A 24,998-nucleotide genomic window follows, 5' to 3' on the forward strand; every position below is an offset into this window, starting at 1 on the left:
CGTTACATAGACTTGGGTCATTTCGTTTTTCAACGAATTTTTGTTGATAACACAATCGATTGAATTTAAAATGTGTAAATAAAAGGTGCATGTGTAATGAAATAACAAAATTTATTACATAAATCCCTATATTGAGCAACAAAACTTCAACAAACTGCTTGTATGCGTCGAAATTGGGCACTCGAGGATACCAAAAGATTTCCTACACAAATTCAATGTAAAAGCAATAACTTCAACAAAAATAAAGTCAAACTTTTGCGCATAGAGACCCCCATAACCATACCTTTTCTTAAAGAGCATTCCAAGTCGCAATGATTTAGACAATAAAAAAGGGGGGTCATGCGTTTTGCAAGAAAGAACTCGATGCGAATCAGCGGTCACTGTTTTACAGCCATCAATTTACCGGGTTCGTACCAGTGGATGAGGGTTTCCCGCCATCTGTCAAAGTCTCATGTAGTCTTTAACCTTCAAGCAAATGAGTGAATTTTCTGTTAAACATCAATGTTTTCCCTACCACATGCACAAAGAAACATTCTAAAATAAAGTCATGGCAAGTGCCCACACAGAGAATTGTGTCTTCTTATAAATGATGTTCAGGTTTTTAAAGAGTATAGCATTGCACTCCAAAAAGATTTAGTATATTGTAACCTAAAGGAAAAATATGTTCTGAATGAAATGTGTTTTCTTGCATATTATTATCTTCCTATTCATATTGCACCAATATATTAAGTTGGCTGGATTATCTGTCCATTTGGCCATTTTAGATCACATTTTCACATGCGGGTGTTTTCGGTCCGAAGAAGGCGATTTAAGGGCTGTTAAAGCTTAAATGTCCCTTTAAGAGTTAAAGCTGTTGTGTTCAATATCTGCAACAAAATACCAAAACAAACCATATGGACAGGCACGTGGGGCTTATGCGGGGTGGGGAAAGAATGAACTTGTTAGATATTTTCACTCCAAGCAATTTTGATAATGTCTTTTTTGTGTGTGTTTTTTTTAAATACCCCCAAAAATGTCATTTTCACAGCAAAAATATCCAATTTCATCCAAGACAAACAACAAATAAGCAAAATGAGAGATCAAAGATACTTTGAAGTGTAGAAATCAATAAGCTTCCTATAACTTGTTGTTTCACACTTATAAAAGTGTGAAATCTTGAAAGCGCCTTGTTGCTCGGAGCCCATTTATTTACCAGTCGCAAATGGTATATTCTAGCATATAATGCCATGGGTGCCTTTAAACTGCAGCAGATGGTCAATATGCTCTGCCAGCTGTCATTCAGAGGTTCAAGAGAATACAAAATTTCATATTTTGGGCGCAAAACAAGTACTTTTGACTATTTTTATGGTGGCAATCTGGTCAAAATGGGCGTTAATAACTGAGCGAAAGACAAAATGCTCATTTTGGGGGTTTAAACTAGAAGGAAAGGTTAAAATGAACAAGATACATATATGTTGGAGAGCATTATAAGCTTAGAAATGAAGTTCTATGAAGTAACAGGGGCAGAAAGGCAGCTCAGATCAATGCAGGCTTCCTGAAAGAGGTTTCTAGTACATCTTCTGGGGACACAGCTTCCCGCAGAATTCTCAACACAACACATATCATTGATCCATGTCACCTTTGTATGCAAAGACAAGCAAATAAGGTCAATACTTCCCATAAATCACTGAATGAGAGAAGCATGTACCAAATGAAAAACTAAACTGGTTGCTGAAAGTGCCACATTTTGGCAAAAAGATCCCTCTAAGGTAAATGATGAAGGGGACACTTGCTACAACAATCCTATGTTTAAGTCGGACGCCACATCCTTTCAAGCCGGGACCATGACTGTAAGCATATTGTGAGAAAACAATACCAAACACAAGCTAATTGTAGGGTTACAAGTAGCATATCAACTCAGATGCACTGCATACATGCTAAGGAACAAGGATAAACCTGTTAAGTGACCAACTTCTGCTGCCAACAAACGCAGAGATATTTCATTTTACCAGCTAGTTTAGGTTACAATATACAGTACAGTGACCGAATCGACGCTGCATTGCATTTTGGGTTTGACATGAGCGACAACCTGACGTTATAGCAAAGTACTCTTCGCACAAATTACTATAGTTATTGTGTGTTATGTGGAAAATAGCTTAAAAGGTAAGATATGGTTGATCGGTTTGCAATGATGGATTTTTATGTACTTTACTTTATGCAAAACTTTTGAACACTTTACACCCAACTTTGTTAATCCGTGGGATAATGCATCGGTTTCGTATGCAGTTCACAATTTCATTCATAAGTCACGTGACTGCCATTTGACAAAACATGGTATAAATAGATTTATTTTCACTATGAAAAAGGTGTACGCGTAAACTTTCATTTGAAGTCCGGATATGTTTTTCGTTATGCTGTAATACAATTTTAACTATATGTAGCACGTGTTTATGTTGGTAATTGCATATTATGTTTATTACTAATTTTCATTTAATTAATTATAAGTGCAGGTTCCACAAAAGAACTACAGGTTATATTCACATATCTTCCATAAACACAGCTTATGACAGGGTTGCTGACACAGGCCCCTATTAAAACCACTGCCATACAGTATGGCATCACACAATTAAAATCTTAATTGATTTAATTAATTTCAGTTTCATATTACCTTTAAAGCAATTACACATTTAAGTAGAACAACCATGAGTTATTATTTTATGCATTCAGTCTCTACAGGAGTGATATTTACATTAAAATCATATAACCAATCAGATGCGTCGTTTTAGGGCACTCTCAACAGATATGGCCGCCGTTACATAGACTTGGGTCATTTCGTTTTTCAACGAATTTTTGTTGATAACACAATCGATTGAATTTAAAATGTGTAAATAAAAGGTGCATGTGTAATGAAATAACAAAATTTATTACATAAATCCCTATATTGAGCAACAAAACTTCAACAAACTGCTTGTATGCGTCGAAATTGGGCACTCGAGGATACCAAAAGATTTCCTACACAAATTCAATGTAAAAGCAATAACTTCAACAAAAAATAAAGTCAAACTTTTGCGCATAGAGACCCCCATAACCATACCTTTTCTTAAAGAGCATTCCAAGTCGCAATGATTTAGACAATAAAAAGGGGGGTCATGCGTTTTGCAAGAAGAACTCGATGCGAATCAGCGGTCACTGTTTTACAGCCATCAATTTACCGGGTTCGTACCAGTGGATGAGGGTTTCCCGCCATCTGTCAAAGTCTCATGTAGTCTTTAACCTTCAAGCAAATGAGGTGAATTTCTGTTAAACATCAATGTTTTCCCTACCACATGCACAAAGAAACATTCTAAAATAAAGTCATGGCAAGTGCCCACACAGAGAATTGTGTCTTCTTATAAATGATGTTCAGGTTTTTAAAGAGTATAGCATTGCACTCCAAAAAGATTTAGTATATTGTAACCTAAAGGAAAAATATGTTCTGAATGAAATGTGTTTTTCTTGCATATTATTATCTTCCTATTCATATTGCACCAATATATTAAGTTTGGCTGGATTATCTGTCCATTTGGCCATTTTAGATCACATTTTCACATGCGGGTGTTTTCGGTCCGAAGAAGGCGATTTAAGGGCTGTTAAAGCTTAAATGTCCCTTTAAGAGTTAAAGCTGTTGTGTTCAATATCTGCAACAAAATACCAAAACAAACCATATGGACAGGCACGTGGGGCTTATGCGGGGTGGGGAAAGAATGAACTTGTTAGATATTTTCACTCCAAGCAATTTTGATAATGTCTTTTTTGTGTGTGTTTTTTTTTAAATACCCCCAAAAATGTCATTTTCACAGCAAAAATATCCAATTTCATCCAAGACAAACAACAAATAAGCAAAAATGAGAGATCAAAGATACTTTGAAGTGTAGAAATCAATAAGCTTCCTATAACTTGTTGTTTCACACTTATAAAAGTGTGAAATCTTGAAAGCGCCTTGTTGCTCGGAGCCCATTTATTTACCAGTCGCAAATGGTATATTCTAGCATATAATGCCATGGGTGCCTTTAAACTGCAGCAGATGGTCAATATGCTCTGCCAGCTGTCATTCAGAGGTTCAAGAGAATACAAAATTTCATATTTTGGGCGCAAAACAAGTACTTTTGACTATTTTTATGGTGGCAATCTGGTCAAAATGGGCGTTAATAACTGAGCGAAAGACAAAAATGCTCATTTTGGGGGTTTTTTAAACTAGAAGGAAAGGTTAAAATGAACAAGATACATATATGTTGGAGAGCATTATAAGCTTAGAAATGAAGTTCTATGAAGTAACAGGGGCAGAAAGGCAGCTCAGATCAATGCAGGCTTCCTGAAAGAGGTTTCTAGTACATCTTCTGGGGACACAGCTTCCCGCAGAATTCTCAACACAACACATATCATTGATCCATGTCACCTTTGTATGCAAAGACAAGCAAATAAGGTCAATACTTCCCATAAATCACTGAATGAGAGAAGCATGTACCAAATGAAAAACTAAACTGGTTGCTGAAAGTGCCACATTTTGGCAAAAAGATCCCTCTAAGGTAAATGATGAAGGGGACACTTGCTACAACAATCCTATGTTTAAGTCGGACGCCACATCCTTTCAAGCCGGGACCATGACTGTAAGCATATTGTGAGAAAACAATACCAAACACAAGCTAATTGTAGGGTTACAAGTAGCATATCAACTCAGATGCACTGCATACATGCTAAGGAACAAGGATAAACCTGTTAAGTGCCAACTTCTGCTGCCAACAAAGCGCGAGCTTTACGTGTCAGGACGCGGAACTATCCATACAAACTGCACGGGGAATTGCATGGCGGCAAGGGTTTGAGTGACCACAAACCTGATTATGACAGTATTTCACACCTTAAGCATCATAAATATGCTTATTTGCTTGCGTACATGATAATAATTTAGTATTATTACCTGTTTTACCATCAACAACCCTTATCCAGTGGCCCTCGGCTTAGTTGCAGACATTCCTCTACCTGAAAAAGTCAAATTCCCAATAAAAAATAGATATAAAATGGCAAAAAACATGCATTTAAGTATTTTTAGTGTATTTTTATGAATAATATGAAGTAATAAACCTTGTTATGTTCATGATTGTACTAAATATGAAGGCTGCCTCAATTAAGTGTCTGCTGCACTGTCCAAACTGTAAAAATGTCCGCCATTCCATGTCGGTGAAATGGGGCTCTGTTTGAATGTTCATGCTTTATGCACTAGCTATTGTTGCGTTACTGGATCACGGAGTTCCTGGCGTTGAATTCTGACTTCATGTAGCACACTAACGCTACACGGTCAACCAATATGCCTTTGAATTCAAGTCGGAAAGCAATTTAGCCCTTATTTGGCTATATCAGGGTGGGGGTCAACTTGAAAAACAACTATTCCAGGTCAAATTATCTGAATTCATGCATTTAAGGCACTTATTTTCTTCTCTTTTGTTAAGAAATGACCAAAAATCAGCTTTCCCAGTCATATTTTGCACTTGCAGATGATATTTCATTTTTACCTAAAGCTAGTTTAGGTTACAATATACAGTACAGTGACCCGAATCGACGCTGCCCCAATTCGACGCATTTTTTGTTTTGCCTTTGTTTGATACATGAGCGACATCCGTTGACGTCATACAATAGCAAATGGTACTCTTCGCACAAATTACTATAGTTATTGTGTGTTATGTGGAAAATAGCGGGTTAAAAGGTAAGATATGGTTGATCGGTTTGCAATTGATGGATTTTTATGTACTTTACTTTATGCAAAACTTTTGAACACTTTACACCCAATTGTCTTTGTTAATAAGACCGTGGGATAATGCATCGGTTTCGTATGCAAAAGTTCACAATTTCATTCATAAGTCACGTGACTGCCATTTGACAAAACATGGTATAAATAGATTTATTTTCACTATGAAAAAGGTGTACGCGTAACTTTCATTTGAAGTCCGGATATGTTTTTCGTTATGCTGTAATACAATTTTAACTATATGTAGCACGTGTTTATGTTGGTAATTGCATATTATGTTTATTACTAATTTTCATTTAATTAATTATAAGTGCAGGTTCCACAAAAGAACTACAGGTTATATTCACATATCTTCCATAAACACAGCTTATGACAGGGTTGCTGACACAGGCCCCTATTAAAACCACTGCCATACAGTATGGCATCACACAATTAAAAATCTTAATTGATTTAATTAATTTCAGTTTCATATTACCTTTAAAGCAATTACACATTTAAGTAGAACAACCATGAGTTATTATTTTATGCATTCAGTCTCTACAGGAGTGATATTTACATTAAAATCATATAACCAATCAGATGCGTCGTTTTAGGGCACTCTCAACAGATATGGCCGCCGTTACATAGACTTGGGTCATTTCGTTTTTCAACGAATTTTTGTTGATAACACAATCGATTGAATTTAAAATGTGTAAATAAAAGGTGCATGTGTAATGAAATAACAAAATTTATTACATAAATCCCTATATTGAGCAACAAAACTTCAACAAACTGCTTGTATGCGTCGAAATTGGGCACTCGAGGATACCAAAAGATTTCCTACACAAATTCAATGTAAAAGCAATAACTTCAACAAAAAATAAAGTCAAACTTTTGCGCATAGAGACCCCCATAACCATACCTTTTCTTAAAGAGCATTCCAAGTCGCAATGATTTAGACAATAAAAAAGGGGGGGTCATGCGTTTTGCAAGAAAGAACTCGATGCGAATCAGCGGTCACTGTTTTACAGCCATCAATTTACCGGGTTCGTACCAGTGGATGAGGGTTTCCCGCCATCTGTCAAAGTCTCATGTAGTCTTTAACCTTCAAGCAAATGAGTGAATTTCTGTTAAACATCAATGTTTTCCCTACCACATGCACAAAGAAACATTCTAAAATAAAGTCATGGCAAGTGCCCACACAGAGAATTGTGTCTTCTTATAAATGATGTTCAGGTTTTTAAAGAGTATAGCATTGCACTCCAAAAAGATTTAGTATATTGTAACCTAAAGGAAAAATATGTTCTGAATGAAATGTGTTTTTCTTGCATATTATTATCTTCCTATTCATATTGCACCAATATATTAAGTTTGGCTGGATTATCTGTCCATTTGGCCATTTTAGATCACATTTTCACATGCGGGTGTTTTCGGTCCGAAGAAGGCGATTTAAGGGCTGTTAAAGCTTAAATGTCCCTTTAAGAGTTAAAGCTGTTGTGTTCAATATCTGCAACAAAATACCAAAACAAACCATATGGACAGGCACGTGGGGCTTATGCGGGGTGGGGAAAGAATGAACTTGTTAGATATTTTCACTCCAAGCAATTTTGATAATGTCTTTTTTGTGTGTGTTTTTTTTTTAAATACCCCCAAAAATGTCATTTTCACAGCAAAAATATCCAATTTCATCCAAGACAAACAACAAATAAGCAAAAATGAGAGATCAAAGATACTTTGAAGTGTAGAAATCAATAAGCTTCCTATAACTTGTTGTTTCACACTTATAAAAGTGTGAAATCTTGAAAGCGCCTTGTTGCTCGGAGCCCATTTATTTACCAGTCGCAAATGGTATATTCTAGCATATAATGCCATGGGTGCCTTTAAACTGCAGCAGATGGTCAATATGCTCTGCCAGCTGTCATTCAGAGGTTCAAGAGAATACAAAATTTCATATTTTGGGCGCAAAACAAGTACTTTTGACTATTTTTATGGTGGCAATCTGGTCAAAATGGGCGTTAATAACTGAGCGAAAGACAAAAATGCTCATTTTGGGGGTTTAAACTAGAAGGAAAGGTTAAAATGAACAAGATACATATATGTTGGAGAGCATTATAAGCTTAGAAATGAAGTTCTATGAAGTAACAGGGGCAGAAAGGCAGCTCAGATCAATGCAGGCTTCCTGAAAGAGGTTTCTAGTACATCTTCTGGGGACACAGCTTCCCGCAGAATTCTCAACACAACACATATCATTGATCCATGTCACCTTTGTATGCAAAGACAAGCAAATAAGGTCAATACTTCCCATAAATCACTGAATGAGAGAAGCATGTACCAAATGAAAAACTAAACTGGTTGCTGAAAGTGCCACATTTTGGCAAAAAGATCCCTCTAAGGTAAATGATGAAGGGGACACTTGCTACAACAATCCTATGTTTAAGTCGGACGCCACATCCTTTCAAGCCGGGACCATGACTGTAAGCATATTGTGAGAAAACAATACCAAACACAAGCTAATTGTAGGGTTACAAGTAGCATATCAACTCAGATGCACTGCATACATGCTAAGGAACAAGGATAAACCTGTTAAGTGCCAACTTCTGCTGCCAACAAAGCGCGAGCTTTACGTGTCAGGACGCGGAACTATCCATACAAACTGCACGGGGAATTGCATGGCGGCAAGGGTTTGAGTGACCACAAACCTGATTATGACAGTATTTCACACCTTAAGCATCATAAATATGCTTATTTGCTTGCGTACATGATAATAATTTAGTATTATTACCTGTTTTACCATCAACAACCCTTATCCAGTGGCCCTCGGCTTAGTTGCAGACATTCCTCTACCTGAAAAAGTCAAAATTCCCAATAAAAAATAGATATAAAATGGCAAAAAACATGCATTTAAGTATTTTTAGTGTATTTTTATGAATAATATGAAGTAATAAACCTTGTTATGTTCATGATTGTACTAAATATGAAGGCTGCCTCAATTAAGTGTCTGCTGCACTGTCCAAACTGTAAAAATGTCCGCCATTCCATGTCGGTGAAATGGGGCTCTGTTTGAATGTTCATGCTTTATGCACTAGCTATTGTTGCGTTACTGGATCACGGAGTTCCTGGCGTTGAATTCTGACTTCATGTAGCACACTAACGCTACACGGTCAACCAATATGCCTTTGAATTCAAGTCGGAAAGCAATTTAGCCCTTATTTGGCTATATCAGGGTGGGGGTCAACTTGAAAAACAACTATTCCAGGTCAAATTATCTGAATTCATGCATTTAAGGCACTTATTTTCTTCTCTTTTGTTAAGAAATGACCAAAAATCAGCTTTCCCAGTCATATTTTGCACTTGCAGATGATATTTCATTTTTACCTAAAGCTAGTTTAGGTTACAATATACAGTACAGTGACCCGAATCGACGCTGCCCCAATTCGACGCATTTTTTGTTTTGCCTTTGTTTGATACATGAGCGACATCCGTTGACGTCATACAATAGCAAATGGTACTCTTCGCACAAATTACTATAGTTATTGTGTGTTATGTGGAAAATAGCGGGTTAAAAGGTAAGATATGGTTGATCGGTTTGCAATTGATGGATTTTTATGTACTTTACTTTATGCAAAACTTTTGAACACTTTACACCCAATTGTCTTTGTTAATAAGACCGTGGGATAATGCATCGGTTTCGTATGCAAAAGTTCACAATTTCATTCATAAGTCACGTGACTGCCATTTGACAAAACATGGTATAAATAGATTTATTTTCACTATGAAAAAGGTGTACGCGTAAACTTTCATTTGAAGTCCGGATATGTTTTTCGTTATGCTGTAATACAATTTTAACTATATGTAGCACGTGTTTATGTTGGTAATTGCATATTATGTTTATTACTAATTTTCATTTAATTAATTATAAGTGCAGGTTCCACAAAAGAACTACAGGTTATATTCACATATCTTCCATAAACACAGCTTATGACAGGGTTGCTGACACAGGCCCCTATTAAAACCACTGCCATACAGTATGGCATCACACAATTAAAAATCTTAATTGATTTAATTAATTTCAGTTTCATATTACCTTTAAAGCAATTACACATTTAAGTAGAACAACCATGAGTTATTATTTTATGCATTCAGTCTCTACAGGAGTGATATTTACATTAAAATCATATAACCAATCAGATGCGTCGTTTTAGGGCACTCTCAACAGATATGGCCGCCGTTACATAGACTTGGGTCATTTCGTTTTTCAACGAATTTTTGTTGATAACACAATCGATTGAATTTAAAATGTGTAAATAAAAGGTGCATGTGTAATGAAATAACAAAATTTATTACATAAATCCCTATATTGAGCAACAAAACTTCAACAAACTGCTTGTATGCGTCGAAATTGGGCACTCGAGGATACCAAAAGATTTCCTACACAAATTCAATGTAAAAGCAATAACTTCAACAAAAAATAAAGTCAAACTTTTGCGCATAGAGACCCCCATAACCATACCTTTTCTTAAAGAGCATTCCAAGTCGCAATGATTTAGACAATAAAAAGGGGGGGTCATGCGTTTTGCAAGAAAGAACTCGATGCGAATCAGCGGTCACTGTTTTACAGCCATCAATTTACCGGGTTCGTACCAGTGGATGAGGGTTTCCCGCCATCTGTCAAAGTCTCATGTAGTCTTTAACCTTCAAGCAAATGAGTGAATTTCTGTTAAACATCAATGTTTTCCCTACCACATGCACAAAGAAACATTCTAAAATAAAGTCATGGCAAGTGCCCACACAGAGAATTGTGTCTTCTTATAAATGATGTTCAGGTTTTTAAAGAGTATAGCATTGCACTCCAAAAAGATTTAGTATATTGTAACCTAAAGGAAAAATATGTTCTGAATGAAATGTGTTTTTCTTGCATATTATTATCTTCCTATTCATATTGCACCAATATATTAAGTTTGGCTGGATTATCTGTCCATTTGGCCATTTTAGATCACATTTTCACATGCGGGTGTTTTCGGTCCGAAGAAGGCGATTTAAGGGCTGTTAAAGCTTAAATGTCCCTTTAAGAGTTAAAGCTGTTGTGTTCAATATCTGCAACAAAATACCAAAACAAACCATATGGACAGGCACGTGGGGCTTATGCGGGGTGGGGAAAGAATGAACTTGTTAGATATTTTCACTCCAAGCAATTTTGATAATGTCTTTTTTGTGTGTGTTTTTTTTTAAATACCCCCAAAAATGTCATTTTCACAGCAAAAATATCCAATTTCATCCAAGACAAACAACAAATAAGCAAAAATGAGAGATCAAAGATACTTTGAAGTGTAGAAATCAATAAGCTTCCTATAACTTGTTGTTTCACACTTATAAAAGTGTGAAATCTTGAAAGCGCCTTGTTGCTCGGAGCCCATTTATTTACCAGTCGCAAATGGTATATTCTAGCATATAATGCCATGGGTGCCTTTAAACTGCAGCAGATGGTCAATATGCTCTGCCAGCTGTCATTCAGAGGTTCAAGAGAATACAAAATTTCATATTTTGGGCGCAAAACAAGTACTTTTGACTATTTTTATGGTGGCAATCTGGTCAAAATGGGCGTTAATAACTGAGCGAAAGACAAAAATGCTCATTTTGGGGGTTTAAACTAGAAGGAAAGGTTAAAATGAACAAGATACATATATGTTGGAGAGCATTATAAGCTTAGAAATGAAGTTCTATGAAGTAACAGGGGCAGAAAGGCAGCTCAGATCAATGCAGGCTTCCTGAAAGAGGTTTCTAGTACATCTTCTGGGGACACAGCTTCCCGCAGAATTCTCAACACAACACATATCATTGATCCATGTCACCTTTGTATGCAAAGACAAGCAAATAAGGTCAATACTTCCCATAAATCACTGAATGAGAGAAGCATGTACCAAATGAAAAACTAAACTGGTTGCTGAAAGTGCCACATTTTGGCAAAAAGATCCCTCTAAGGTAAATGATGAAGGGGACACTTGCTACAACAATCCTATGTTTAAGTCGGACGCCACATCCTTTCAAGCCGGGACCATGACTGTAAGCATATTGTGAGAAAACAATACCAAACACAAGCTAATTGTAGGGTTACAAGTAGCATATCAACTCAGATGCACTGCATACATGCTAAGGAACAAGGATAAACCTGTTAAGTGCCAACTTCTGCTGCCAACAAAGCGCGAGCTTTACGTGTCAGGACGCGGAACTATCCATACAAACTGCACGGGGAATTGCATGGCGGCAAGGGTTTGAGTGACCACAAACCTGATTATGACAGTATTTCACACCTTAAGCATCATAAATATGCTTATTTGCTTGCGTACATGATAATAATTTAGTATTATTACCTGTTTTACCATCAACAACCCTTATCCAGTGGCCCTCGGCTTAGTTGCAGACATTCCTCTACCTGAAAAAGTCAAAATTCCCAATAAAAAATAGATATAAAATGGCAAAAAACATGCATTTAAGTATTTTTAGTGTATTTTTATGAATAATATGAAGTAATAAACCTTGTTATGTTCATGATTGTACTAAATATGAAGGCTGCCTCAATTAAGTGTCTGCTGCACTGTCCAAACTGTAAAAATGTCCGCCATTCCATGTCGGTGAAATGGGGCTCTGTTTGAATGTTCATGCTTTATGCACTAGCTATTGTTGCGTTACTGGATCACGGAGTTCCTGGCGTTGAATTCTGACTTCATGTAGCACACTAACGCTACACGGTCAACCAATATGCCTTTGAATTCAAGTCGGAAAGCAATTTAGCCCTTATTTGGCTATATCAGGGTGGGGGTCAACTTGAAAAACAACTATTCCAGGTCAAATTATCTGAATTCATGCATTTAAGGCACTTATTTTCTTCTCTTTTGTTAAGAAATGACCAAAAATCAGCTTTCCCAGTCATATTTTGCACTTGCAGATGATATTTCATTTTTACCTAAAGCTAGTTTAGGTTACAATATACAGTACAGTGACCCGAATCGACGCTGCCCCAATTCGACGCATTTTTTGTTTTGCCTTTGTTTGATACATGAGCGACATCCGTTGACGTCATACAATAGCAAATGGTACTCTTCGCACAAATTACTATAGTTATTGTGTGTTATGTGGAAAATAGCGGGTTAAAAGGTAAGATATGGTTGATCGGTTTGCAATTGATGGATTTTTATGTACTTTACTTTATGCAAAACTTTTGAACACTTTACACCCAATTGTCTTTGTTAATAAGACCGTGGGATAATGCATCGGTTTCGTATGCAAAAGTTCACAATTTCATTCATAAGTCACGTGACTGCCATTTGACAAAACATGGTATAAATAGATTTATTTTCACTATGAAAAAGGTGTACGCGTAAACTTTCATTTGAAGTCCGGATATGTTTTTCGTTATGCTGTAATACAATTTTAACTATATGTAGCACGTGTTTATGTTGGTAATTGCATATTATGTTTATTACTAATTTTCATTTAATTAATTATAAGTGCAGGTTCCACAAAAGAACTACAGGTTATATTCACATATCTTCCATAAACACAGCTTATGACAGGGTTGCTGACACAGGCCCCTATTAAAACCACTGCCATACAGTATGGCATCACACAATTAAAAATCTTAATTGATTTAATTAATTTCAGTTTCATATTACCTTTAAAGCAATTACACATTTAAGTAGAACAACCATGAGTTATTATTTTATGCATTCAGTCTCTACAGGAGTGATATTTACATTAAAATCATATAACCAATCAGATGCGTCGTTTTAGGGCACTCTCAACAGATATGGCCGCCGTTACATAGACTTGGGTCATTTCGTTTTTCAACGAATTTTTGTTGATAACACAATCGATTGAATTTAAAATGTGTAAATAAAAGGTGCATGTGTAATGAAATAACAAAATTTATTACATAAATCCCTATATTGAGCAACAAAACTTCAACAAACTGCTTGTATGCGTCGAAATTGGGCACTCGAGGATACCAAAAGATTTCCTACACAAATTCAATGTAAAAGCAATAACTTCAACAAAAAATAAAGTCAAACTTTTGCGCATAGAGACCCCCATAACCATACCTTTTCTTAAAGAGCATTCCAAGTCGCAATGATTTAGACAATAAAAAAGGGGGGTCATGCGTTTTGCAAGAAAGAACTCGATGCGAATCAGCGGTCACTGTTTTACAGCCATCAATTTACCGGGTTCGTACCAGTGGATGAGGGTTTCCCGCCATCTGTCAAAGTCTCATGTAGTCTTTAACCTTCAAGCAAATGAGTGAATTTCTGTTAAACATCAATGTTTTCCCTACCACATGCACAAAGAAACATTCTAAAATAAAGTCATGGCAAGTGCCCACACAGAGAATTGTGTCTTCTTATAAATGATGTTCAGGTTTTTAAAGAGTATAGCATTGCACTCCAAAAAGATTTAGTATATTGTAACCTAAAGGAAAAATATGTTCTGAATGAAATGTGTTTTTCTTGCATATTATTATCTTCCTATTCATATTGCACCAATATATTAAGTTTGGCTGGATTATCTGTCCATTTGGCCATTTTAGATCACATTTTCACATGCGGGTGTTTTCGGTCCGAAGAAGGCGATTTAAGGGCTGTTAAAGCTTAAATGTCCCTTTAAGAGTTAAAGCTGTTGTGTTCAATATCTGCAACAAAATACCAAAACAAACCATATGGACAGGCACGTGGGGCTTATGCGGGGTGGGGAAAGAATGAACTTGTTAGATATTTTCACTCCAAGCAATTTTGATAATGTCTTTTTTGTGTGTGTTTTTTTTTAAATACCCCCAAAAATGTCATTTTCACAGCAAAAATATCCAATTTCATCCAAGACAAACAACAAATAAGCAAAAATGAGAGATCAAAGATACTTTGAAGTGTAGAAATCAATAAGCTTCCTATAACTTGTTGTTTCACACTTATAAAAGTGTGAAATCTTGAAAGCGCCTTGTTGCTCGGAGCCCATTTATTTACCAGTCGCAAATGGTATATTCTAGCATATAATGCCATGGGTGCCTTTAAACTGCAGCAGATGGTCAATATGCTCTGCCAGCTGTCATTCAGAGGTTCAAGAGAATACAAAATTTCATATTTTGGGCGCAAAACAAGTACTTTTGACTATTTTTATGGTGGCAATCTGGTCAAAATGGGCGTTAATAACTGAGCGAAAGACAAAAATGCTCATTTTGGGGGTTTAAACTAGAAGGAAAGGTTAAAATGAACAAGATACATATATGTTGGAGAGCATTATAAGCTTAGAAATGAAGTTCTATGAAGTAACAGGGGCAGAAAGGCAGCTCAGATCAATGCAGGCTTCCTGAAAGAGGTTTCTAGTACATCTTCTGGGGACACAGCTTCCCGCAGAATTCTCAACACAACACATATCATTGATCCATGTCACCTTTGTATGCAAAGACAAGCAAATAAGGTCAATACTTCCCATAAATCACTGAATGAGAGAAGCATGTACCAAATGAAAAACTAAACTGGTTGCTGAAAGTGCCACATTTTGGCAAAAAGATCCCTCTAAGGTAAATGATGAAGGGGACACTTGCTACAACAATCCTATGTTTAAGTCGGACGCCACATCCTTTCAAGCCGGGACCATGACTGTAAGCATATTGTGAGAAAACAATACCAAACACAAGCTAATTGTAGGGTTACAAGTAGCATATCAACTCAGATGCACTGCATACATGCTAAGGAACAAGGATAAACCTGTTAAGTGCCAACTTCTGCTGCCAACAAAGCGCGAGCTTTACGTGTCAGGACGCGGAACTATCCATACAAACTGCACGGGGAATTGCATGGCGGCAAGGGTTTGAGTGACCACAAACCTGATTATGACAGTATTTCACACCTTAAGCATCATAAATATGCTTATTTGCTTGCGTACATGATAATAATTTAGTATTATTACCTGTTTTACCATCAACAACCCTTATCCAGTGGCCCTCGGCTTAGTTGCAGACATTCCTCTACCTGAAAAAGTCAAAATTCCCAATAAAAAATAGATATAAAATGGCAAAAAAACATGCATTTAAGTATTTTTAGTGTATTTTTATGAATAATATGAAGTAATAAACCTTGTTATGTTCATGATTGTACTAAATATGAAGGCTGCCTCAATTAAGTGTCTGCTGCACTGTCCAAACTGTAAAAATGTCCGCCATTCCATGTCGGTGAAATGGGGCTCTGTTTGAATGTTCATGCTTTATGCACTAGCTATTGTTGCGTTACTGGATCACGGAGTTCCTGGCGTTGAATTCTGACTTCATGTAGCACACTAACGCTACACGGTCAACCAATATGCCTTTGAATTCAAGTCGGAAAGCAATTTAGCCCTTATTTGGCTATATCAGGGTGGGGGTCAACTTGAAAAACAACTATTCCAGGTCAAATTATCTGAATTCATGCATTTAAGGCACTTATTTTCTTCTCTTTTGTTAAGAAATGACCAAAAATCAGCTTTCCCAGTCATATTTTGCACTTGCAGATGATATTTCATTTTTACCTAAAGCTAGTTTAGGTTACAATATACAGTACAGTGACCCGAATCGACGCTGCCCCAATTCGACGCATTTTTTGTTTTGCCTTTGTTTGATACATGAGCGACATCCGTTGACGTCATACAATAGCAAATGGTACTCTTCGCACAAATTACTATAGTTATTGTGTGTTATGTGGAAAATAGCGGGTTAAAAGGTAAGATATGGTTGATCGGTTTGCAATTGATGGATTTTTATGTACTTTACTTTATGCAAAACTTTTGAACACTTTACACCCAATTGTCTTTGTTAATAAGACCGTGGGATAATGCATCGGTTTCGTATGCAAAAGTTCACAATTTCATTCATAAGTCACGTGACTGCCATTTGACAAAACATGGTATAAATAGATTTATTTTCACTATGAAAAAGGTGTACGCGTAAACTTTCATTTGAAGTCCGGATATGTTTTTCGTTATGCTGTAATACAATTTTAACTATATGTAGCACGTGTTTATGTTGGTAATTGCATATTATGTTTATTACTAATTTTCATTTAATTAATTATAAGTGCAGGTTCCACAAAAGAACTACAGGTTATATTCACATATCTTCCATAAACACAGCTTATGACAGGGTTGCTGACACAGGCCCCTATTAAAACCACTGCCATACAGTATGGCATCACACAATTAAAAATCTTAATTGATTTAATTAATTTCAGTTTCATATTACCTTTAAAGCAATTACACATTTAAGTAGAACAACCATGAGTTATTATTTTATGCATTCAGTCTCTACAGGAGTGATATTTACATTAAAATCATATAACCAATCAGATGCGTCGTTTTAGGGCACTCTCAACAGATATGGCCGCCGTTACATAGACTTGGGTCATTTCGTTTTTCAACGAATTTTTGTTGATAACACAATCGATTGAATTTAAAATGTGTAAATAAAAGGTGCATGTGTAATGAAATAACAAAATTTATTACATAAATCCCTATATTGAGCAACAAAACTTCAACAAACTGCTTGTATGCGTCGAAATTGGGCACTCGAGGATACCAAAAGATTTCCTACACAAATTCAATGTAAAAGCAATAACTTCAACAAAAAATAAAGTCAAACTTTTGCGCATAGAGACCCCCATAACCATACCTTTTCTTAAAGAGCATTCCAAGTCGCAATGATTTAGACAATAAAAAAGGGGGGTCATGCGTTTTGCAAGAAAGAACTCGATGCGAATCAGCGGTCACTGTTTTACAGCCATCAATTTACCGGGTTCGTACCAGTGGATGAGGGTTTCCCGCCATCTGTCAAAGTCTCATGTAGTCTTTAACCTTCAAGCAAATGAGTGAATTTCTGTTAAACATCAATGTTTTCCCTACCACATGCACAAAGAAACATTCTAAAATAAAGTCATGGCAAGTGCCCACACAGAGAATTGTGTCTTCTTATAAATGATGTTCAGGTTTTTAAAGAGTATAGCATTGCACTCCAAAAAGATTTAGTATATTGTAACCTAAAGGAAAAATATGTTCTGAATGAAATGTGTTTTTCTTGCATATTATTATCTTCCTATTCATATTGCACCAATATATTAAGTTTGGCTGGATTATCTGTCCATTTGGCCATTTTAGATCACATTTTCACATGCGGGTGTTTTCGGTCCGAAGAAGGCGATTTAAGGGCTGTTAAAGCTTAAATGTCCCTTTAAGAGTTAAAGCTGTTGTGTTCAATATCTGCAACAAAATACCAAAACAAACCATATGGACAGGCACGTGGGGCTTATGCGGGGTGGGGAAAGAATGAACTTGTTAGATATTTTCACTCCAAGCAATTTTGATAATGTCTTTTTTGTGTGTGTTTTTTTTTAAATACCCCCAAAAATGTCATTTTCACAGCAAAAATATCCAATTTCATCCAAGACAAACAACAAATAAGCAAAAATGAGAGATCAAAGATACTTTGAAGTGTAGAAATCAATAAGCTTCCTATAACTTGTTGTTTCACACTTATAAAAGTGTGAAATCTTGAAAGCGCCTTGTTGCTCGGAGCCCATTTATTTACCAGTCGCAAATGGTATATTCTAGCATATAATGCCATGGGTGCCTTTAAACTGCAGCAGATGGTCAATATGCTCTGCCAGCTGTCATTCAGAGGTTCAAGAGAATACAAAATTTCATATTTTGGGCGCAAAACAAGTACTTTTGACTATTTTTATGGTGGCAATCTGGTCAAAATGGGCGTTAATAACTGAGCGAAAGACAAAAATGCTCATTTTGGGGGTTTAAACTAGAAGGAAAGGTTAAAATGAACAAGATACATATATGTTGGAGAGCATTATAAGCTTAGAAATGAAGTTCTATGAAGTAACAGGGGCAGAAAGGCAGCTCAGATCAATGCAGGCTTCCTGAAAGAGGTTTCTAGTACATCTTCTGGGGACACAGCTTCCCGCAGAATTCTCAACACAACACATATCATTGATCCATGTCACCTTTGTATGCAAAGACAAGCAAATAAGGTCAATACTTCCCATAAATCACTGAATGAGAGAAGCATGTACCAAATGAAAAACTAAACTGGTTGCTGAAAGTGCCACATTTTGGCAAAAAGATCCCTCTAAGGTAAATGATGAAGGGGACACTTGCTACAACAATCCTATGTTTAAGTCGGACGCCACATCCTTTCAAGCCGGGACCATGACTGTAAGCATATTGTGAGAAAACAATACCAAACACAAGCTAATTGTAGGGTTACAAGTAGCATATCAACTCAGATGCACTGCATACATGCTAAGGAACAAGGATAAACCTGTTAAGTGCCAACTTCTGCTGCCAACAAAGCGCGAGCTTTACGTGTCAGGACGCGGAACTATCCATACAAACTGCACGGGGAATTGCATGGCGGCAAGGGTTTGAGTGACCACAAACCTGATTATGACAGTATTTCACACCTTAAGCATCATAAATATGCTTATTTGCTTGCGTACATGATAATAATTTAGTATTATTACCTGTTTTACCATCAACAACCCTTATCCAGTGGCCCTCGGCTTAGTTGCAGACATTCCTCTACCTGAAAAAGTCAAAATTCCCAATAAAAAATAGATATAAAATGGCAAAAAACATGCATTTAAGTATTTTTAGTGTATTTTTATGAATAATATGAAGTAATAAACCTTGTTATGTTCATGATTGTACTAAATATGAAGGCTGCCTCAATTAAGTGTCTGCTGCACTGTCCAAACTGTAAAAATGTCCGCCATTCCATGTCGGTGAAATGGGGCTCTGTTTGAATGTTCATGCTTTATGCACTAGCTATTGTTGCGTTACTGGATCACGGAGTTCCTGGCGTTGAATTCTGACTTCATGTAGCACACTAACGCTACACGGTCAACCAATATGCCTTTGAATTCAAGTCGGAAAGCAATTTAGCCCTTATTTGGCTATATCAGGGTGGGGGTCAACTTGAAAAACAACTATTCCAGGTCAAATTATCTGAATTCATGCATTTAAGGCACTTATTTTCTTCTCTTTTGTTAAGAAATGACCAAAAATCAGCTTTCCCAGTCATATTTTGCACTTGCAGATGATATTTCATTTTTACCTAAAGCTAGTTTAGGTTACAATATACAGTACAGTGACCCGAATCGACGCTGCCCCAATTCGACACATTTTTTGTTTTGCCTTTGTTTGATACATGAGCGACATCCGTTGACGTCATACAATAGCAAATGGTACTCTTCGCACAAATTACTATAGTTATTGTGTGTTATGTGGAAAATAGCGGGTTAAAAGGTAAGATATGGTTGATCGGTTTGCAATTGATGGATTTTTATGTACTTTACTTTATGCAAAACTTTTGAACACTTTACACCCAATTGTCTTTGTTAATAAGACCGTGGGATAATGCATCGGTTTCGTATGCAAAAGTTCACAATTTCATTCATAAGTCACGTGACTGCCATTTGACAAAACATGGTATAAATAGATTTATTTTCACTATGAAAAAGGTGTACGCGTAAACTTTCATTTGAAGTCCGGATATGTTTTTCGTTATGCTGTAATACAATTTTAACTATATGTAGCACGTGTTTATGTTGGTAATTGCATATTATGTTTATTACTAATTTTCATTTAATTAATTATAAGTGCAGGTTCCACAAAAGAACTACAGGTTATATTCACATATCTTCCATAAACACAGCTTATGACAGGGTTGCTGACACAGGCCCCTATTAAAACCACTGCCATACAGTATGGCATCACACAATTAAAAATCTTAATTGATTTAATTAATTTCAGTTTCATATTACCTTTAAAGCAATTACACATTTAAGTAGAACAACCATGAGTTATTATTTTATGCATTCAGTCTCTACAGGAGTGATATTTACATTAAAATCATATAACCAATCAGATGCGTCGTTTTAGGGCACTCTCAACAGATATGGCCGCCGTTACATAGACTTGGGTCATTTCGTTTTTCAACGAATTTTTGTTGATAACACAATCGATTGAATTTAAAATGTGTAAATAAAAGGTGCATGTGTAATGAAATAACAAAATTTATTACATAAATCCCTATATTGAGCAACAAAACTTCAACAAACTGCTTGTATGCGTCGAAATTGGGCACTCGAGGATACCAAAAGATTTCCTACACAAATTCAATGTAAAAGCAATAACTTCAACAAAAAATAAAGTCAAACTTTTGCGCATAGAGACCCCCATAACCATACCTTTTCTTAAAGAGCATTCCAAGTCGCAATGATTTAGACAATAAAAAAGGGGGGTCATGCGTTTTGCAAGAAAGAACTCGATGCGAATCAGCGGTCACTGTTTTACAGCCATCAATTTACCGGGTTCGTACCAGTGGATGAGGGTTTCCCGCCATCTGTCAAAGTCTCATGTAGTCTTTAACCTTCAAGCAAATGAGTGAATTTCTGTTAAACATCAATGTTTTCCCTACCACATGCACAAAGAAACATTCTAAAATAAAGTCATGGCAAGTGCCCACACAGAGAATTGTGTCTTCTTATAAATGATGTTCAGGTTTTTAAAGAGTATAGCATTGCACTCCAAAAAGATTTAGTATATTGTAACCTAAAGGAAAAATATGTTCTGAATGAAATGTGTTTTTCTTGCATATTATTATCTTCCTATTCATATTGCACCAATATATTAAGTTTGGCTGGATTATCTGTCCATTTGGCCATTTTAGATCACATTTTCACATGCGGGTGTTTTCGGTCCGAAGAAGGCGATTTAAGGGCTGTTAAAGCTTAAATGTCCCTTTAAGAGTTAAAGCTGTTGTGTTCAATATCTGCAACAAAATACCAAAACAAACCATATGGACAGGCACGTGGGGCTTATGCGGGGTGGGGAAAGAATGAACTTGTTAGATATTTTCACTCCAAGCAATTTTGATAATGTCTTTTTTGTGTGTGTTTTTTTTTAAATACCCCCAAAAATGTCATTTTCACAGCAAAAATATCCAATTTCATCCAAGACAAACAACAAATAAGCAAAAATGAGAGATCAAAGATACTTTGAAGTGTAGAAATCAATAAGCTTCCTATAACTTGTTGTTTCACACTTATAAAAGTGTGAAATCTTGAAAGCGCCTTGTTGCTCGGAGCCCATTTATTTACCAGTCGCAAATGGTATATTCTAGCATATAATGCCATGGGTGCCTTTAAACTGCAGCAGATGGTCAATATGCTCTGCCAGCTGTCATTCAGAGGTTCAAGAGAATACAAAATTTCATATTTTGGGCGCAAAACAAGTACTTTTGACTATTTTTATGGTGGCAATCTGGTCAAAATGGGCGTTAATAACTGAGCGAAAGACAAAAATGCTCATTTTGGGGGTTTAAACTAGAAGGAAAGGTTAAAATGAACAAGATACATATATGTTGGAGAGCATTATAAGCTTAGAAATGAAGTTCTATGAAGTAACAGGGGCAGAAAGGCAGCTCAGATCAATGCAGGCTTCCTGAAAGAGGTTTCTAGTACATCTTCTGGGGACACAGCTTCCCGCAGAATTCTCAACACAACACATATCATTGATCCATGTCACCTTTGTATGCAAAGACAAGCAAATAAGGTCAATACTTCCCATAAATCACTGAATGAGAGAAGCATGTACCAAATGAAAAACTAAACTGGTTGCTGAAAGTGCCACATTTTGGCAAAAAGATCCCTCTAAGGTAAATGATGAAGGGGACACTTGCTACAACAATCCTATGTTTAAGTCGGACGCCACATCCTTTCAAGCCGGGACCATGACTGTAAGCATATTGTGAGAAAACAATACCAAACACAAGCTAATTGTAGGGTTACAAGTAGCATATCAACTCAGATGCACTGCATACATGCTAAGGAACAAGGATAAACCTGTTAAGTGCCAACTTCTGCTGCCAACAAAGCGCGAGCTTTACGTGTCAGGACGCGGAACTATCCATACAAACTGCACGGGGAATTGCATGGCGGCAAGGGTTTGAGTGACCACAAACCTGATTATGACAGTATTTCACACCTTAAGCATCATAAATATGCTTATTTGCTTGCGTACATGATAATAATTTAGTATTATTACCTGTTTTACCATCAACAACCCTTATCCAGTGGCCCTCGGCTTAGTTGCAGACATTCCTCTACCTGAAAAAGTCAAAATTCCCAATAAAAAATAGATATAAAATGGCAAAAAACATGCATTTAAGTATTTTTAGTGTATTTTTATGAATAATATGAAGTAATAAACCTTGTTATGTTCATGATTGTACTAAATATGAAGGCTGCCTCAATTAAGTGTCTGCTGCACTGTCCAAACTGTAAAAATGTCCGCCATTCCATGTCGGTGAAATGGGGCTCTGTTTGAATGTTCATGCTTTATGCACTAGCTATTGTTGCGTTACTGGATCACGGAGTTCCTGGCGTTGAATTCTGACTTCATGTAGCACACTAACGCTACACGGTCAACCAATATGCCTTTGAATTCAAGTCGGAAAGCAATTTAGCCCTTATTTGGCTATATCAGGGTGGGGGTCAACTTGAAAAACAACTATTCCAGGTCAAATTATCTGAATTCATGCATTTAAGGCACTTATTTTCTTCTCTTTTGTTAAGAAATGACCAAAAATCAGCTTTCCCAGTCATATTTTGCACTTGCAGATGATATTTCATTTTTACCTAAAGCTAGTTTAGGTTACAATATACAGTACAGTGACCCGAATCGACGCTGCCCCAATTCGACGCATTTTTTGTTTTGCCTTTGTTTGATACATGAGCGACATCCGTTGACGTCATACAATAGCAAATGGTACTCTTCGCACAAATTACTATAGTTATTGTGTGTTATGTGGAAAATAGCGGGTTAAAAGGTAAGATATGGTTGATCGGTTTGCAATTGATGGATTTTTATGTACTTTACTTTATGCAAAACTTTTGAACACTTTACACCCAATTGTCTTTGTTAATAAGACCGTGGGATAATGCATCGGTTTCGTATGCAAAAGTTCACAATTTCATTCATAAGTCACGTGACTGCCATTTGACAAAACATGGTATAAATAGATTTATTTTCACTATGAAAAAGGTGTACGCGTAAACTTTCATTTGAAGTCCGGATATGTTTTTCGTTATGCTGTAATACAATTTTAACTATATGTAGCACGTGTTTATGTTGGTAATTGCATATTATGTTTATTACTAATTTTCATTTAATTAATTATAAGTGCAGGTTCCACAAAAGAACTACAGGTTATATTCACATATCTTCCATAAACACAGCTTATGACAGGGTTGCTGACACAGGCCCCTATTAAAACCACTGCCATACAGTATGGCATCACACAATTAAAAATCTTAATTGATTTAATTAATTTCAGTTTCATATTACCTTTAAAGCAATTACACATTTAAGTAGAACAACCATGAGTTATTATTTTATGCATTCAGTCTCTACAGGAGTGATATTTACATTAAAATCATATAACCAATCAGATGCGTCGTTTTAGGGCACTCTCAACAGATATGGCCGCCGTTACATAGACTTGGGTCATTTCGTTTTTCAACGAATTTTTGTTGATAACACAATCGATTGAATTTAAAATGTGTAAATAAAAGGTGCATGTGTAATGAAATAACAAAATTTATTACATAAATCCCTATATTGAGCAACAAAACTTCAACAAACTGCTTGTATGCGTCGAAATTGGGCACTCGAGGATACCAAAAGATTTCCTACACAAATTCAATGTAAAAGCAATAACTTCAACAAAAAATAAAGTCAAACTTTTGCGCATAGAGACCCCCATAACCATACCTTTTCTTAAAGAGCATTCCAAGTCGCAATGATTTAGACAATAAAAAAGGGGGGTCATGCGTTTTGCAAGAAAGAACTCGATGCGAATCAGCGGTCACTGTTTTACAGCCATCAATTTACCGGGTTCGTACCAGTGGATGAGGGTTTCCCGCCATCTGTCAAAGTCTCATGTAGTCTTTAACCTTCAAGCAAATGAGTGAATTTCTGTTAAACATCAATGTTTTCCCTACCACATGCACAAAGAAACATTCTAAAATAAAGTCATGGCAAGTGCCCACACAAAGAATTGTGTCTTCTTATAAATGATGTTCAGGTTTTTAAAGAGTATAGCATTGCACTCCAAAAAGATTTAGTATATTGTAACCTAAAGATTGACTGATATAAGGAAAATATTTAGTATACTGTG

At 36.3% G+C, this 24,998-nt stretch overlaps 1 long non-coding RNA gene across 1 annotated transcript; it reads right to left on the reverse strand.

Moving 5' to 3' along the window:
• Nucleotides 1-264: 264 nt before the first annotated feature.
• Nucleotides 265-24,791, reverse strand: LOC127862359 (uncharacterized). Its single transcript, XR_008040558.1, has 8 exons — nucleotides 24,713-24,791; nucleotides 22,865-22,926; nucleotides 19,279-19,340; nucleotides 15,692-15,753; nucleotides 12,106-12,167; nucleotides 8,520-8,581; nucleotides 4,934-4,995; nucleotides 265-465 (listed from the first exon to the last, which is right to left on the reverse strand). It is a non-coding gene; the product is annotated as an uncharacterized LOC127862359 (long non-coding RNA).
• Between the last annotated feature and the right edge of the window lie 207 nt (nucleotides 24,792-24,998).

Source organism: Dreissena polymorpha, chromosome 16, assembly GCF_020536995.1.
Source record: "Dreissena polymorpha isolate Duluth1 chromosome 16, UMN_Dpol_1.0, whole genome shotgun sequence".
In the NCBI taxonomy this organism is placed as follows: Eukaryota; Metazoa; Mollusca; class Bivalvia; order Myida; family Dreissenidae; genus Dreissena; species Dreissena polymorpha.